This window comes from Columba livia, chromosome 1 (assembly GCF_036013475.1).
Source record: "Columba livia isolate bColLiv1 breed racing homer chromosome 1, bColLiv1.pat.W.v2, whole genome shotgun sequence".
Lineage (NCBI taxonomy): Eukaryota > Metazoa > Chordata > Aves > Columbiformes > Columbidae > Columba > Columba livia.
This window is the reverse complement of record NC_088602.1, coordinates 10822988-10835954: the sequence shown is the minus strand read 5'-3', so window position 1 is coordinate 10835954 and position 12967 is coordinate 10822988. Positions and strand designations below refer to the sequence as shown.

At 55.9% G+C, this 12967-nt stretch overlaps 1 long non-coding RNA gene and 1 other non-coding gene across 2 annotated transcripts; both read right to left on the bottom strand.

Annotated features, from left to right (window-relative positions):
* Positions 1-3380: 3380 nt before the first annotated feature.
* LOC135578326 (uncharacterized) lies at positions 3381-4416 on the bottom strand. The gene is made up of 3 exons (XR_010469828.1): positions 3856-4416; positions 3678-3756; positions 3381-3551 (listed from the first exon to the last, which is right to left on the bottom strand). It is a non-coding gene; the product is annotated as an uncharacterized LOC135578326 (long non-coding RNA).
* Positions 4417-11750: 7334 nt separating this feature from the next.
* LOC110355019 (uncharacterized) lies at positions 11751-12474 on the bottom strand. Its single transcript, XR_010469827.1, has 3 exons — positions 12185-12474; positions 12007-12085; positions 11751-11879 (listed from the first exon to the last, which is right to left on the bottom strand). It is a non-coding gene; the product is annotated as an uncharacterized LOC110355019 (transcript).
* Positions 12475-12967: the final 493 nt, after the last annotated feature.

Sequence of the window (12967 nt, the reverse complement as noted above, 5' to 3'; positions counted from 1 at the left end):
CTTCTTTCCCCAAACGAGTTCTTCAGGTGTCCTGCATACACGCACTTGCCCTGAGCAAAGAGAAGCAATGGGTGCTCCCTTCTTGAATGGAGCATGTTGGTTTGGCATCGGTCTGCCAAGAACGAGTAGCTGGAATTAAAACCTGGAGGGTTTTACAGAATGGAAGACACCAGCCAGCATGTCCTCATGGCCCTCCCAGATGCCAGGCACCACCGTGTGTAACGCACTCCACGTGTCCTGAAGTTCACATGCCAGCTCCCCGCCTTGGAGAGATGTTCCAGCTGGTGGGCACCTGCTCATGCAGCTGATGGATGAGCCAGCAAGGCCTCCTGCGAGGGCTGGGATGGGTCTGGGGGCCACGCGGAGCTGCTCTGGCTTAGCGCTGCACGGGTGGAATGTGCCGGCCAGAGCAGGAGGGCACGCTGCCTCTCTCCTCGCCTGCGCCGAGGTGGTGCCGGGGCCGCATCATGCTCCTGGAAACCCAGGTGTCAGAGCTCATCCAGGAAATCCAAGAAGCTACAAGGACAGAGTCAGAAAGAACAGATGAAACAACGAAGGCAAGAAGAGTCATGACAGAGTTGCCTGTTTTTGGGAAGTCCAATGATACAGGAGTCACCGACTCCAGTTTTGCTTTGGCCCCTTCTCAACACATGCCCTTCTCGGGGCACAGCTGGTTCTCAGGGATGTGCAGTGCCCCTCGGCCGGGCAATGGGGCTTGACAGGGACCCCCCTGGGGCGCTGTGATGTCCTTTCTAAAGCCCAAGCAGCAGCAGCAGCAGCATCCCTCAGTGTCCCTTGCTAGAAACCCTGGTGTGAAGGAAAATCTCACTGCTTTTTGATTGTTGGGTTGTTTTTCACTTGCCGCAATTACCTCAGGTGAAATGTGAGCTTTTTAAGAAGTGCCACTGTCCCCGTGTCTACAGCTACTTGGAACAATTCCTTGCTGTGTCCTTGGGATTCAGACACCAGGCAGCACTGGGATTGCCAGCTGACACAAACAGAAAAGTGGGGCTTTGCGACTTTCTCTAGGCAGCGGATACACACCTGGGCTCCTGGTTCTTTTCGCCTGCTTGGATTTCCTTAGTTGCCCGTGTCTCAGTGCTCCGTTGCCAGCTTCCTCCTCTTCCTCTCAGGTTGCCCATCACTCGGCTCTTCACAGGGTGGTTTTCTCTTCCGGTCGAGCGGTGAAGAGCCTGGCAACCTTTGCATCCAATAGTATGGTTAGAAAGGTAATGCCACGACAAACCGGAATCCGTCCTGCTCTTAATCAAAGCTAGCTCGCGTTACCTGCTCTCCTCAGAGGTGCTACTCAGGTGTTCACTTTCCAGGGTCACTGGAGGCACCTGCAAGGGAAATGTACAAGTGAAGATGTGGCAGGGATCTACTTGCCCCATATCTAGCTCAGCTCTGAACTTTTGCAGAGCTGCAGACTGGTGGCTGGAGGACCTTGCTTGCTCCTGTGGCAGCAGTCCCACCCTGGGAAGCGGGGAGGCTTTTTTTGTCAAGCTGTATGTGGCCCTGCCGTACCTCTGAGGCTTCTGCTTCTGTCCCTGGTGCTGGCAACTCCTCGGTGGATGCACTGGGAAGCCCAGCCTCCTCCTCCTCAAAGAGTTCCTCGTGGTGGTCAATGAGGAACTCCAGCAGCTGCGTCACCTGCACACACCAGCAAACCATTGTTTTCCAGCCCGGTGGCTGAAAAAGGGTCAGACAGCCCTTCCCACTCCCGACCCTCACTTCAGCGCAGAAGCTGCAGCTGTGGGGCTGCTCTTCCCAGCAGCTCCCCCAGCAGCGTTTGCTGAAGACGGGAGGCAGCCAGGAAGCTCTGAGCAGCCAAGCTGGGCTGGGCTGTTCAACACAGCGTACCTTGCCGGTCACCTGCACCAGGACGTCCAGCGGCAGCGTGTCCTCCTCCGGTGGGCTGAGGAGGTTCGGCCCCACGCAGATGGCCAGGCTGGCCGCTGTCATCCTGCTGGTGCCGGCGTTGCTGCTGATGGTGTGCAGCAGGGTGAGCAGCTGCTTGAGGAGGAGCAGGTTGGGCTCGGGCAACTTGCTGGCCACGCTGAGGGAACAGGAACACAAGGTTAAGAAAGGAAAGCTTGTCAACACAGGTCTAAGGAGGTGGATCCCAGCCAAGCCCACCCGAGGGAAGGTTCCCTGGCCACACCTGGTGTACAGCAGAGGGGCTGCCTTGGCTGAGATACGGCCACCTCCCTCCCTGCCCTTTTGGCAAGAGTCCCTTATGGAGGCACCCGCAATGTCTGCGGGCATTGCCCCAAGCAGAAAAATGCTTTTGTGGCTCTGGCAGTGCCTGCGCAGCAGCCAGGCTGCTGCCCACACTTACTCCTTCAGCCCCGCCAGCCTCTCCTGCCTGCTGGTGTTGTGCAGGGCGCTCATCCAGTCCTGGTACAGCTCTGCCTGCAGGAGCTTGGAGGGGATCTTGCGCAGAAACTCCTGCAATGCCAAGGGCTGCGGGTCAGGCTGTGCCCACTGCCGCCGGCAGCACAGACAGCATCCCCAGCCCAGCGCTCGGGCTGAGCAGCAGCTCCTGGCTTTGGGCTCCTGCTCTGGCAGGTGCCCGTCAGCACGGCCAGAGCCGGGAGCTGCCGGGCTCCATGTCAGCAGGGTTCACCTTCAGGATGGCGGCCAGGAGGTGCACCGGCTGGCGTTCGAGCTGCACCTGGGCGCCGCTGTCCAGGGCCTCCCGCAGCTCCCGGGAGGCGCGCTCGCCGGCCGCCAGCCGGAAGATCCCCTCGGTGGATGGTCCGTGCTCCTGCAGGAGAGCCAGCAGGTCCTGCGGGACAGAGGAGGACATTGCTGGGCTGGAGACAGGTGCTGGGACAGGGCAACCTCCTCAGGGTCAGGAGTGACTGTGGGAGGGTGTGCAGGTCTCCTTGGGGCAAAAGAGGGATTGGCTGGAGGTGGGTGATGTGGAGAAGAGGCAGCTTTGTCCCCAAGAGCCATCTGGGGTCCCTTGGACTGGAACACCACCTCTCCGGGGGAGCCAGCAAGATGTGGTTGGCCTGTCTAAGGGTGCTTACCTGGATGGGCTGGGGCAGCGAGCCGTTCTGGCTGCAGAGAGCTGCCAGGGGGCGGCCGAACAGAACCCCCGTGTGGCCAGAGCCTGATGGCTTGGCAGCCTCTGCAGCATCCAAGGGCCCTCGCCGTGCAAAGGGCCAGGGCAGCCACCTCCTCCTCCTGTTGGTCCCACCTGGTGCCAAGGAGAAGAGAGCAAAGAGCTGTGGAGAAGAAATGCCAGGCAAGCTCTCCTTGACAATCTCAGTGCTCTTCCCCCACCACCGTGTGCAGGGGAACAGCATAATTTGGGAGTACGTGACCCCGAGGGCTCAAGTCTTTCCTGCCGCAGAGCCGTGGTACGGACGTGCCCTGCGGAAAAGGGAGCAGCAGCCCCAGTGCAGCACGAGTGTCTGTCTGGGAGAGGAGGAGAGAAGGGCCGTCCTGCTCTTGTTTTCCCCAAACTCACCAGCCGAGTGGCCAACTCCACCGTCGCTGCAGGCGGAGGAAAGAGGTGGTGGCTGCTGCTCTGCACCAGCCTGCAAGAAACGTGCTGTGCTCACTGAACAGCCCTGCAGCAGAAAGGGCCCCTGGCATTGCGCATCATGCCCTGGCCAGGTGTGACAGAAGTGGATGGCCCAGATTGCTTCCCGAGGGATCCTCACCTTCGCCTGGCTCTGCCGGAGCAGTGGCTGGTGAGATGCTGGGACGGGCACGCACTGCTGCTCGGGCTCAGGGTCGTCCCTGCAGAGCAGAGCAGAGCAGAGGGTGTCGGGCATGAGAAAAGCGGCTGTTGCGGGGTCTGGCTGTGCTGGGGTGTCCCCAAGACGTGGGTGATCTTACCTGGACCCGCGACAGCAGTTGACCTGGCCCATCCCGACGAAGACAGTGCAACTGTCACGCTGGACAAAGTGGTGGTCCTTCAAATCCTGCCCAGTAGGCAGCCAAGAGACTCCCAAAGGGCGTCCAAGTGCCAAGGATCGCTGCTGGGGAAGAGCTGGGCTCTGCCCCCTGCCGCTCCCTGTTGGCACAGAACCGTTGCCGGGCCAGCGCCGGGTCAACACAGCGTCGCATTCTAACCGCCGTGGTGGGGGAGGGGCACTGGGGGTCTCCCCAGGATGCCCACGTCTCTCTCGTCCTGGGGAGCCCAGAGCTGGGCACAGCACTGGAGGCTGTGGGTTTCCACGGAGCCCAATGTCTATCAACCGAATGCTGCAGACTTGAAATCCATCAGCGTGTTACAAATGTCCAGGTAGAAGCGGTGTTGGCCCTCTCACAGAAAACTGGAGAGGAGGTTGGCTTTGCCGGCTGCAATAGCCCAAGCAGCTGCACTGCTGCCTTCTTGAGTGAGCACCTCTCTGCACAACTCCAGGTTGTCACGGATTTGGAGCGGGGAATGTCTAAAAAGCACAAATCCATGATACCCATGTTCCCCGTGGTCAAACACACACCAGGTCCCCAGTACCCTTCAGCTTCCTTTTTGGACAACAAAATGTGGTCACTTTCAATGAGAGAGATTCTCCAGACATACTCGGTCTTGGATCCTTGGGAGTCTGACCATACTCTTTCTTTAATTTGGGACAATTGGTGGCCTCAAATGGCACCTCCTTTGTTTTTATTTGGGGTACCTTGTCCCCTGAGTCCTCAGATGAGCATTCGGTCCTAACCAACGGCTGTAGCAGGACAGGTAACTTGTCCACACGATGCTGCAAATCTTCTAGCTTGGGCAGGGGATAGGGCAGCGTCTCCTTCCCTGTCCTTTCTAATGGGTTCTTACACCCCCTTTCCGGCTGGTCACCCCCGGCTCGCGTTAGTCTTTCACACAACTCTTGCCTAAGTAAGTGGGCATTTGCCCTTCCTTCTTCTATTGGCGGCTGCAACATTTTAACTAGGTCTTGTAGAGATGCAACAGACTGGCTTTCGGTCTTACATTGTTGTTGCTCCTTCGCTTCTGCCACAGCTATCAAGGCTGCACCTCACACTGCACACGGCATAGATTTTCCTCTGCCTTTTATCCCCCGAGCCTTGGCCTGCAAGACAGGAATTCGGTCAACAGGCGATTGTCCATTATAGCAGTTTTTCTGAGCCCAGTCTAAGCCCGGTGGTGAGAGCTTGGTGTTCTGCTCCTCCAAAAAATAAAACACCCTCTTGGGATTGTTTTCTATCTTTTCAAACTATGAGAGTGCTCTTCTCGAGAGGCACCTTTAGTCAGCTTCAATGCCCCGCTCCCCTCCTTGAGCGGTACCGTGCTTAGTTACACTTCTTATCTGTGGGTATTTAGGGGAAGCATTTGACTTTTTCCTCTCAGAGAAGTAACCGTCCCCAAGGGACAGGGTCTCTACGAATGCTGTCGTGTTAAAAGGATGAATTTGGCAGGAACTAAACCCCCTCATTTTCCAAATTGTCCCCAGTATATTACTGAGGGGTGGGGGTGGCTGAGCTTAACGTCAGAGTGATACCCAATCTGATTGCACTCAACAGTAATATTTAAAAGTTGAAGACTTTCTGGACACTTCCAACTCTAAGCGAACCTGTCTGTGACAGCAATTAAAATATCACGATCTGGAGGATGGCGATCAAAGGTGATTAATAAGGCTGGAATTAAGGCACAATGGAGGCCAAATGCCAGGGAAGTACCATAAATTTAATATAACATTTTTTAAGAGAAGGGAAGAGAAAGAGAGAGAGCCGCCATCGTGGATCACGCAGTGTCTCGCTTGACTGCTATCTTCTTCTCCTGGAGACGGGTGGTGGGAGGAGAGTCCCACGTGCGAAGCGCCTGTCGTGGGTTTTTAGAGGCTCCACCTCCGTGAGGGTCTCTGGCTGTTGCAACGTCTGCACCCCTCGTGAACGTTGTTATGCTTTGCCCATGCGGAGCATCCAGTCAACACACGGACACTGTCTGCGCCACAGCCGCATGATATGTGCAGCTCTCGAGCACATGGGCTGAGCAGCCAGAGGGCTCCCAGTCACCGGGAGACCCTCCTGTTTTTGGAGGACGAACTCCTGTCCTTGTTACAGTCTATCAGGAAGTAGGGACAGCTGTGGTTTGCATTGAGCCAAATGTCTATTGACTGAATGCTGGAGACATTGCATTGTCCTTGAAATGGCTATCAATAGCACCCAGGATGACCTTCTCCATCACTTTCCCAGAAACTGAAGCTAGACTAGGAGTTCTGTTCGTCCCTGGGTCTTCTGATAAACTGGAAGAACAGTGGGGAGCTTCCAGTCAGCAGGGACCTACCCACACTCCCAGACCTTTGCAAGATGATTGCAAGGGCTCCTGCCGTGACACCTGCTAACTCCTTCAGGACTCTGGGATGGATCCCATCAGGCCCCATGGAACGATGAACATTCGGCTGATACAAGTGCTTCCTTATTGTTCCAGTGTCCGCAAATGGAAAGTCACCGCCCCTGCAGCCCTGGGCTTCCAACTCAAAGGACCAGGAAGCCCAAGAATAAAATCTATTTGAGCCCTGGTCTTTTGTGATTTCTCCCTAAGTATGTGAGCCACGGCTCTGTAGTCTTCCTGCAAACCCTGACCTTGCTGCTAGAGATCATAGAGTTTCATTTTCTGCCTGACTTAGCTATGCTTCAATTATTCCTATTAAAAAATAGTAAAGTTCCCATTATTAGTAGCAGAGTAAAGTTATTCCTGCTGTCGTGAAGCAGGCATCTTAAGGACACCTCTAGACTTAACTGAGTGCATTGACTCGGGGCTTGGTTGGGTTTCCTGCACACGGGAATCTTAATGCCATTGAAGATGCCGTAATCAACCCAGCACCCAGAGCCCAGCAGATGTGACACCGACCTATGGACAGTCTGCCCCTTCTGAGGGCACAGCTGGAGGCCAGAGGACATACCTGTGGGATCTCAGATCATTCCCAAATGATGCCCAGGGGTAGGCTACTACACCAAGCCCTTGATGTGCACTCCCCGTGACGACTGTGTGGACACCGAGTCCAAAGAGGGACACGGAGGTTAGAGTGGGCCGAATCCCGCCCGAGTGTTTGTTCCCTCTTGTGCCATGGAGGTTTGTGTCCTGCGTCCCCAGGGCTGAGACCTAGTGGCAGCATTCTCCAGACAGGTCTTTGTAGCTAGTGCAGTGAAGAGCAAATACTGGGGCTAAGGGCCTATGCTTTTTTTTGAAATGTTTCTCTTTCTTCTTGTAACCATCTCCATTTGGCAAGGTTCTAGACATACAATGTAAAGCACTTAGTTAAAAAGTTGTGACATTTGAAAAAAAAGGTGTAGCTCATGTTTGTTAATTGCACATAAACACTTTTTATTTAAAAAATTAGATTAATATACGACATTTCTAAATAATACAAGACATCTTCTGAATAGAAGAGGCATTCTAAAATTTATTAGCAAACATTAAACAGAGTGATAGTGTCCCGTATAATAAAAATCATGAAAGCAACAGGCTGCACCCACAGCAAAATGCCCAACTGCAGCTAATTCATTGTGCAGCAGTAGGTCCCCACTGGAGAAATTTAAAAAGCACCAAATAACCACCAAATAAATGACAGGACTTTGTGTGCTATCGTTTGAAACAACACAGCTTAATACGAAGACCAACCTTTCAATTACATACTTTCCTTTTATAATAAAGCATGTCTCTCTGTATTACATATTTGTACACCAAAATGGCCATTGCAATACAAGGCTTTTCTGTATAATTGTCATACGTATGTGAACTGCATCACAAACCATTCACTGCCTCCTTTTTGCTTGTGCTTCCATTAAAACCTGTACAAGCTGAGCTTGGAGGCTCTTCAGAACTTCCGCTTTCATGAGTTTTACTGGGTTTTTTTGGTTTTACAGGGCTCAAAGCAAGTTTCTCTTGAGCACTGCCAGGCCGAGGAGCAGTGTCGCGATAGAGTGAACACACATGGATGTATCGTCATTGCAGAACACCTGTGCAGTCAACCCTGGAAAAGCTCTCAGCTTGCCTGTGGGATGTAGCTCCACAGACACGTTCTTTCCAAGTCAATGAGATGGGCACAAAGGACCAGCATTTCCATAGCGACATATGACCCATCCATATGCTCGTATGTTGATGCGGTATGGAAATAGTTTCAGCGTTTGCTACCAGTTTTCTCCAACCTGGAGAAAATTGCGTCCAATGTCCATTTTACCGCCTCCATACTTATAGGAAATTCTCGCAGCTCAGTACGTGCCTTTTGCAGCATGTGCAAGTGGGTATCAGTAAAAGTGCAGTGACAGGAGCCTTTTGAACGTAGTTTCTGCTCTTGGTAGGGACAGCACAGCGGGGTTTGGACTCGAGCAGGTGCAGCTGGCTGACATGTTACCTTCTTTCCCCAAACGAGTTCTTCAGGTGTCCTGCATACACGCACTTGCCCTGAGCAAAGAGAAGCAATGGGTGCTCCCTTCTTGAATGGAGCATGTTGGTTTGGCATCGGTCTGCCAAGAACGAGTAGCTGGAATTAAAACCTGGAGGGTTTTACAGAATGGAAGACACCAGCCAGCATGTCCTCATGGCCCTCCCAGATGCCAGGCACCACCGTGTGTAACGCACTCCACGTGTCCTGAAGTTCACATGCCAGCTCCCCGCCTTGGAGAGATGTTCCAGCTGGTGGGCACCTGCTCATGCAGCTGATGGATGAGCCAGCAAGGCCTCCTGCGAGGGCTGGGATGGGTCTGGGGGCCACGCGGAGCTGCTCTGGCTTAGCGCTGCACGGGTGGAATGTGCCGGCCAGAGCAGGAGGGCACGCTGCCTCTCTCCTCGCCTGCGCCGAGGTGGTGCCGGGGCCGCATCGTGCTCCTGGAAACCCAGGTGTCAGAGCTCATCCAGGAAATCCAAGAAGCTACAAGGACAGAGTCAGAAAGAACAGATGAAACAACGAAGGCAAGAAGAGTCATGACAGAGTTGCCTGTTTTTGGGAAGTCCAATGATACAGGAGTCACCGACTCCAGTTTTGCTTTGGCCCCTTCTCAACACATGCCCTTCTCGGGGCACAGCTGGTTCTCAGGGATGTGCAGTGCCCCTCGGCCGGGCAATGGGGCTTGACAGGGACCCCCCTGGGGCGCTGTGATGTCCTTTCTAAAGCCCAAGCAGCAGCAGCAGCAGCATCCCTCAGTGTCCCTTGCTAGAAACCCTGGTGTGAAGGAAAATCTCACTGCTTTTTGATTGTTGGGTTGTTTTTCACTTGCCGCAATTACCTCAGGTGAAATGTGAGCTTTTTAAGAAGTGCCACTGTCCCCGTGTCTACAGCTACTTGGAACAACTCCTTGCTGTGTCCTTGGGATTCAGACACCAGGCAGCACTGGGATTGCCAGCTGACACAAACAGAAAAGTGGGGCTTTGCGACTTTCTCTAGGCAGCGGATACACACCTGGGCTCCTGGTTCTTTTCGCCTGCTTGGATTTCCTTAGTTGCCCGTGTCTCAGTGCTCCGTTGCCAGCTTCCTCCTCTTCCTCTCAGGTTGCCCATCACTCGGCTCTTCACAGGGTGGTTTTCTCTTCCGGTCGAGCGGTGAAGAGCCTGGCAACCTTTGCATCCAATAGTATGGTTAGAAAGGTAATGCCACGACAAACCAGAATCCGTCCTGCTCTTAATCAAAGCTAGCTCGTGTTACCTGCTCTCCTCAGAGGTGCTACTCAGGTGTTCACTTTCCAGGGTCACTGGAGGCACCTGCAAGCGAAATGTACAAGTGAAGATGTGGCAGGGACCTACTTGCCCCATATCTAGCTCAGCTCTGAACTTTTGCAGAGCTGCAGGCTGGTGGCTGGAGGACCTTGCTTGTTCCTGTGGCAGCAGTCCCACCCTGGGAAGCGGGGAGGCTTTTTTTGTCAAGCTGTATGTGGCCCTGCCATACCTCTGAGGCTTCTGCTTCTGCCCCTGGTGCTGGCAACTCCTCGGTGGATGCACTGGGAAGCCCAGCCTCCTCCTCCTCAAAGAGTTCCTCGTGGTGGTCAATGAGGAACTCCAGCAGCTGCGTCACCTGCACACAGCAGCAAACCATTGTTTTCCAGCCCAGTGGCTGAAAATGGGTCAGACAGCCCTTCCCGCTCCCGACCCTCACTTCAGCGCAGAAGCTGCAGCTGTGGGGCTGCTCTTCCCAGCAGCTCCCCCAGCAGCGTTTGCTGAAGACGGGAGGCAGCCAGGAAGCTCTGAGCAGCCAAGCTGGGCTGGGCTGTTCAACACAGCGTACCTTGCCGGTCACCTGCACCAGGATGTCCAGCGGCAGCGTGTCCTCCTCCGGTGGGCTGAGGAGGTTCGGCCCCACGCAGATGGCCAGGCTGGCCGCTGTCATCCTGCTGGTGCCGGCGTTGCTGCTGATGGTGTGCAGCAGGGTGAGCAGCTGCTTGAGGAGGAGCAGGTTGGGTTCGGGCAACTTGCTGGCCACGCTGAGGGAACAGGAACACAAGGTTAAGAAAGGAAAGCTTGTCAACACAGGTCTAAGGAGGTGGATCCCAGCCAAGCCCACCCGAGGGAAGGTTCCCTGGCCACACGTGGCTTACAGCAGAGGGGCTGCCTTGGCTGAGATACGGCCACCTCCCTCCCTGCCCTTTTGGCAAGAGTCCCTTATGGAGGCACCCGCAATGTCTGCGGGCATTGCCCCAAGCAGAAAAATGCTTTTGTGGCTCGGGCAGTGCCTGTGCAGCAGCCAGGCTGCTGGCCACACTTACTCCTTCAGCCCCGCCAGCCTCTCCTGCCTGCTGGTGTTGTGCAGGGCGCTCATCCAGTCCTGGTACAGCTCTGCCTGCAGGAGCTTGGAGGGGATCTTGCGCAGAAACTCCTGCAATGGCAAGGGCTGCGGGTCAGGCTGTGCCCACTGCCGCCGGCAGCACAGGCAGCATCCCCAGCCCAGCGCTCGGGCTGAGCAGCAGCTCCTGGCTTTGGGCTCCTGCTCTGGCAGGTGCCCGTCAGCACAGCCAGAGCCGGGAGCTGCCGGGCTCCATGTCAGCAGGGTTCACCTTCAGGATGGCGGCCAGGAGGTGCAAAGGCTGGCGTTCGAGCTGCACCTGGGCGCCGCTGTCCAAAGCCTCCCGCAGCTCCCGGGAGGCGCGCTCGCCGGCCGCCAGCCGGAAGATCCCCTCGGTGGATGGTCCGTGCTCCTGCAGGAGAGCCAGCAGGTCCTGCGGGACAGAGGAGGACATTGCTGCGCTGGAGACAGGCCCTGGGACAGGGGAACCTTCCTCGGGGGCAGGAGTGACTGTGGCAGGGTCTGCAGGTCTCATTGGGGCAAAAGAGGGATTGGCTGGAGGTGGGTGATGTGGGGAAGAGGCAGCTTTGTCCCCAAGAGCCATCTGGGGTCCCTTGGACTGGAACACCACCTCTCCGGGGGAGCCAGCAAGATGTGGTTGGCCTGTCTAAGGGTGCTTACCTGGATGGGCTGGGGCAGCGAGCCGTTCTGGCTGCAGAGAGCTGCCAGGGGGCGGCCGAACAGAACCCCCGTGTGGCCAGAGCCTGATGGCCCGGCAGCCTCTGCAGCATCTGAGGGCCCTCGCCGTGCGAAGGGCCAGGGCAGCCACCTCCTCCTCCTGTTGGTCCCACCTGGTGCCAAGGAGAAGAGAGCAAAGAGCTGTGGAGAAGAAATGCCAGGCAAGCTCTCCTTGACAATCTCAGTGCTCTTCCCCCACCACCGTGTGCAGGGGAACAGCATAATTTGGGAGTACGCGACCCCGAGGGCTCAAGTCTTTCCTGCCGCAGAGCCATGGTACGGACGTGCCCTGCGGAAAAGGGAGCAGCAGCCCCAGTGCAGCACGAGTGTCTGTCTGGGAGAGGAGGAGAGAAGGGCCGTCCTGCTCTTGTTTTCCCCAAACTCACCAGCCGAGTGGCCAACTCCACCGTCGCTGCAGGCGGAGGAAAGAGGTGGTGGCTGCTGCTCTGCACCAGCCTGCAAGAAACGTGCTGTGCTCTACTGAACAGCCCTGCAGCAGAAAGGGCTCCTGGCATTGCGCATCATGCCCTGGCCAGGTGTGACAGAAGTGGATGGCCCAGATTGCTTCCCGAGGGATCCTCACCTTCGCCTGGCTCTGCCGGAGCAGTGGCTGGTGAGATGCTGGGACGGGCACGCACTGCTGCTCGGGCTCAGGGTCGTCCCTGCAGAGCAGAGCAGAGCAGAGGGTGTCGGGCATGAGAAAAGCGGCTGTTGCGGGGTCTGGCTGTGCTGGGGTGTCCCCAAGACGTGGGTGATCTTACCTGGACCCGCGACAGCAGTTGACCTGGCCCATCCCGACGAAGACAGTGCAACTGTCACGCTGGACAAAGTGGTGGTCCTTCAAATCCTGCCCAGTAGGCAGCCAAGAGACTCCCAAAGGGCGTCCAAGTGCCAAGGATCGCTGCTGGGGAAGAGCTGGGCTCTGCCCCCTGCCGCTCCCTGTTGGCACAGAACCGTTGCCGGGCCAGCGCCGGGTCAACACAGCGTCGCATTCTAACCGCCGTGGTGGGGGAGGGGCACTGGGGGTCTCCCCAGGATGCCCACGTCTCTCTCGTCCTGGGGAGCCCAGAGCTGGGCACAGCACTGGAGGCTGTGGGTTTCCACTGAGCCCAATGTCTATCAACCGAATGCTGCAGACTTGAAATCCATCAGCGTGTTACAAATGTCCAGGTAGAAGCGGTGTTGGCCCTCTCACAGAAAACTGGAGAGGAGGTTGGCTTTGCCGGCTGCAATAGCCCGAGCAGCTGCACTGCTGCCTTCTTGAGTGAGCACCTCTCTGCACAACTCCAGGTTGTCACGGATTTGGAGCGGGGAATGTCTAAAAAGCACAAATCCATGATACCCATGTTCCCCGTGGTCAAACACACACCAGGTCCCCAGTACCCTTCAGCTTCCTTTTTGGACAATAAAATGTGGTCACTTTCAATGAGAGAGATTCTCCAGACATACTCGGTCTTGGATCCTTGGGAGTCTGACCATACTCTTTCTTTAATTTGGGACAATTGATGGCCTCAAATGGCACCTCCTTTGTTTTTATTTGGGGT